General features: G+C 42.7%; 1 pseudogene; it reads left to right on the forward strand.

Moving 5' to 3' along the window:
* Positions 1–461: 461 nt before the first annotated feature.
* On the forward strand, positions 462–1,222 carry LOC147448451 (uncharacterized; annotated as a pseudogene).
* The last annotated feature ends 3,803 nt before the right edge of the window (positions 1,223–5,025 follow it).

Genomic DNA, 5,025 nt, shown 5'->3' on the forward strand with positions numbered 1-5,025 from the left:
TAATTGGAAAATCCCGGCTAGAATTCGAGCTTGTCTTAAAGAAAATTGCAAATATACGGGAATGTCAAAATTGCAAATATACGGGCAAATGCTTCAAACCGGAAATTCCGGAATCCGGATCATGGTCAGGAAAAATGTTTTGGGCGAGGTCCTGCTGCGAGGACAACCCGCAGGTGCTCACCCACCTTTAGGTGCTCACCGTCCTTTGCTGGAATCACGAAGCCGTAGTCCCGGAAAGTACGATCCAGCTGATGGCTGAGCCAGCCGGTGTCGTAAACAGTTGCAAAACCATAGCTTTTTAGGGGTGGGCGCGATTCCAAGAATAGGCCAACGAAAGGTCAGCATCTGGCTTGACTCTTGGGAGTTGGGGGCCAGTTCCAAGTGCATTATTACGCAAGACCCGCACATCAGCTGCGCAATGCCTACACAAGCAACTGCTTCAAGCGTTTCTCTCTCTCTTTCTCTCTCTCACACAACACACGCGCGCGCGCGCCAGTGATGATGGCTGGCAGCTTAATTCGAAAGCTACAGAAAGCAGCCTGCTGTGCTATGGACTCTCTGCTGACTCTCGCAGCGGGAAACTCTCCAAACGCCAATCCCCTGTATGAACCTCTCCACAGCAGTAGTATAGCGCATGATGAGCACCTTCAAGCAGCTGGGCGACCCCATCTCCCTAGAAGCAGGAGCTGCAGCTCGGAAGAAGAGTTGCACATGAGTGATCAGAGCGAAGAGTGCATGAATTTCCCGAAAGGGTTTTTGCCGGTGCTGCTGGGGCCCGATTACAGCACCTGCTACGTCATTCGGACAGCCCTACTGGCGCATCCGTTGGTGGCGCCGGTGCTGCATATGTCCGCCCGTGAGTTTGGGTACGCGGAGTACAAGGGCTCACCATTTCGAAGAGCTGCTGGGGAGCATCGCCACCAAGTACAGCGCTTCTGAGCTGAGGCCGCCCTTGGTCTACTCCATCTCCTACCTGGATCCAGTAAGCTAGCTCTGCGCGCAGCCCTTAGAAACCTCGCCGCGTCTCAGACGGGCGGGCATCTCCCAAGTGTGAGACCCTCGCCTCGACCGGACTCTGTACTCCGCATGGAATGGGCTCTTTCACGTCCGTTCGACGGATGAACCTCTCGATGTTAATGTACTCACGGATTAGTTCATGTATTTTGGGCAAGTATCTAGGTAATGGCACCTCAATATAAATTCGGAGTGCTTGGTTTGCCTATGAGAGTTTTGGCTTTTCGGGTCCATCCGCATCTTCCACACTATGATCTGGAAGGAGTAAAATTCAAGTGAACCGCGTTACCGCTTTGTGCTGTACCGTTTGTCCTTTATAATAAGCTACTTCCCACACTAGGTGGCCACACCCTATAAAGTACACACAGTACTATCCATCATTTTTCTCCTTAAGGGGTAGGTGTGAGGGGACGTCAATGGGGGCACATGCCATCGGGAAAAAGATGGACATCTTTTTGTGGTGTATATGCCCTTTAGAGATGTCCCACCACGTTCCCAAGAGGTCCTATTCATGGCACATGCGTGCACATCCCTCAGCAAAGGCTCTGATCTAATTAGCAAATCCACAAGTTTAGCTACCCTTCCCAATCTTTCTTAAGTAGCTAGGAGTGTTCGGGAAAAATCGTTTTTCCAAACATACAAAATTCCTTTTCTTGATTCTGTCAAGAGAAATTTTTTTCGGGTTTTTACACTATTTTTCTCTATTTTGGGGTGGAAATTTTCCTTTTCCCCTTCCCCTCGACCGGCATTTTTGAAATTGAAAATCGCACAATATTAAGCCGAGACACATTTTTCCCGAACATTGGCAGCTAGCATCAAATCTTGCTTATTCTCTTTATAAAGTCTAAAATTTATCCATGCACTAACACATGTACATCAAAAGGTAAGGGAAATCAATTTTGTGGCTGTGTATCCTATACTTTTTCTTTTTCAAGAATGTAGAACTTTGAATTAAGGTAGAAAGAAAAAAGAATTACATGGAGCCACAAGTAGGGGAAGGGTCACCCCAGCATCTAAAGAACTAGACAATGTAGAGTACATCTCTAACAGTGAGCCTAAGAGATGAGTAATACAAAGGAATCTTTCTTCTCCACTGGGTCGAGTTGAAAGTTTTCTGCAGAGTGGAGATTGACAAAGTATGACCTATTGGTACTTTAATCAGGGAGTTTGAACATTTCCTTAACTCCATAAGGAGGACACGAGATGGGAAGGAGGGGGGCTTGAACAAAGCAGCATTCCTGGAATTCCAAATAATCCAAAGAGTAATTCCTCTCCATATTGTCCATAATGGTATATCCATTCCCTTACAATTTTCACTAGTAATAGGTTAGGGTCAGAGCTTACGGTCATTACACAAAGGTGTAGAGGATAACAAAAATTAGAGGTATCTGAGCAGTGAGGAAAAGATTTGAGAAATATCCTCAACATACTTGTGGCATCTAGCATAGATGCTTGAACTGACACCAATTCGTAGGTATTTTTTCCAAGACCATAGCCCTTGATGCAAAATAAGCCAGAGCAGATAGCTATGCTTGATGGCAACAGGGTAAGCTGAGTTACATAGAAATCTACAAGACCACTGTTTGCAGCTCCATTGGAAATTCCACTTCTTGTTTAGTTACTTCTTGAGATGTTCTTGAAACCCCAGTCCTAGGAGAGAAGCTTAAAAAAATATTTGCATCTAAAGATGCAACCTAGAGAGAATTGCCTGAAGTCTATTGATACACCAAGTAGCATCTTGGTAAGAGATGTTGAATTGGCCTTGTAGAGACTGTAGAGCTGGGATGACCATGCCATCTATTTATTTTTTTCTTACTCTTTGCAAAACCCATTCCCATATCTAGTTGAATGAGACTTTAAATTCCACTTAGATAACCACTAATCTGAAGACTTGACCATCCTTAATTTGATTGCAGCCTGCACTTGAGATAATTTGAGGGGTGAAACTTGTAGAGGACTTAAATCCAGTTTTAAATGATTGATAATAGAAGCACTAGCATCACAAAAAGTGTCTTGACATTGCCAAACGAATTCAATAGATTGATGATCATTGTGCACCAAAGTATTGGTGTCATTTGCAAATTGTTGATGGCAAAGATTACTATCGGCACCACAAACGTCCTATTTCCTAAGGAAGGGACGCTTTCAGGTTCCGTGGCCATCATTAGCTTGTCATGCAATGCAAAATTTTCGCTATCCTTTGCTAGTTTATTAGAGTGGCTTATCATGAAATATTAATCATCCTACTTCATAAGGAAGGGAAGCTTTCATCATTCCCAGTCGATCATTAGCTTGTCAAAATGCAATGCAAAAATTTAGCTACCCTTTCCAAGTTTGTTTGACTCGAGTAGCATGAAATCTTAATCATCCTTAAGGTGGATACCAAAATATCAAATCCATGACAACTTCATATTCTAGATATGAAGTCTTAAATTACTCCATGCACTAGCACATGTATATAAAAAGAGGTAAGCATGATCAATGAAGAAAAACAAACATGAAACTGTAGAAAAAATTGCACGAAAATAGTTAGAAATGTATTCCAAACTTTGATGTTTTTGTGCAATAGATTGACTCAAGCACAACTACACACATGCACGCACGGGCGCGCGCACACACACACACACACACACACACACACACACACACACACACACACACACACACGTTGTCGTGTCGTGGCACGTACATAGTGTGAAATAAAAACATTTGCCTCACTCTTGATACTTCTCAATGTATACAAATAAAAGCAATCATGTACATACTATGATATATGTTGAAGTGTCTACTGTGGTCATTATCATGTACATACCTATCTGGGGAGTCGTGGCCCTGGATGTGGTACATTTGCGTGCTTTTCACTTGATACGATGCTTAATTTGGTTTGACAATTTACATAGTCCAAGTGTTTCATGGTGGCACACTCATCTCTCCTATAAAGAGTGATGCAGACAAAAATTGCCAAAATTAGCAGTTAACAGGCGCCGTTGCAGAATTGCACGGAAAGTGACCCAAAATGGTATATTGATGAAAAATGATGCATATCTATGCTTTTTATGCTTATGCGAGTGATCCCACAAATTTAGGGATTTTTCTAACTCCGTTTGGGATTTTTCGCATCAAAAATGGTATTTTTTGGGTCAAAAATGAGTTGAAAATGACCTAGTTTTGGTCCAAAGTGGCAAAATGGCCCAAACATTGACACATCAGCTAAAAATGTTGTGGGTAAGAGAGAGAGGGATGATTTTTACAAAAAAAAAAACCTACAATTTTTCACTACTATGTGATGGCTTCCATGGTTGCTCAATCTATGTATAGGGCAGTCCCGCCTCTTTGAAATCTTGTATCTGAGCTAGTGAGGGAGTGAATTAGGGTCTCCCCTTATCAAAATGGTGTGTGGGATTCACTTTAGAAGCTCTTAAATCTATGAAAAATCAGAAAATTATCGTCGCAAAGGTGGAATCTCGAGCATTCCTCTCAACTGTTTGATGTTACGACTATGTAATTGGGGGCGAGGCTATATGATACCATGAAAGAGGTTTGGGTTTTGATTGAGAATTGTGGTTGTATGAGCATCAAGGTTTCATGGCTGAAATATTAGTGTTTTTTAATGGTCTTTTAAAGTGAAATTGAATGTGATTCGGTGATCCTCTCATCATAATCTCGACTACGAGAACAAGTAGACTCCAAGCACAATAGGAAAGAGGGTTTGTGACTTTGCTGTCACGAACGCTCTTAGATTTTCTGTCACCCTTATAAAGAGGGTTAGTAATTCTCCACAAACGCTTTCTCACAAAGTGTTTGTGACTCTCATCACGAACTCTCACAGCCAGAGGTTTTGCACCTTCCCAGCTAGACCGCACACATTCCGACATTTCTGGTGAACCCGACGCGAAGCAGCTGGGGTGGGGGTTCAAAAAGTTTTAATTACAAATAATTAAAGCTATGGATCAACAAGAGCAAAAAGGCATACGTTTGATCAAGGCACAATGCAAATGTTTCAAGCATTCG

Source organism: Adiantum capillus-veneris, chromosome 10 (genome assembly GCF_014529385.1).
Source record: "Adiantum capillus-veneris isolate H3 chromosome 10, ASM1452938v2, whole genome shotgun sequence".
NCBI lineage: Eukaryota > Viridiplantae > Streptophyta > Polypodiopsida > Polypodiales > Pteridaceae > Adiantum > Adiantum capillus-veneris.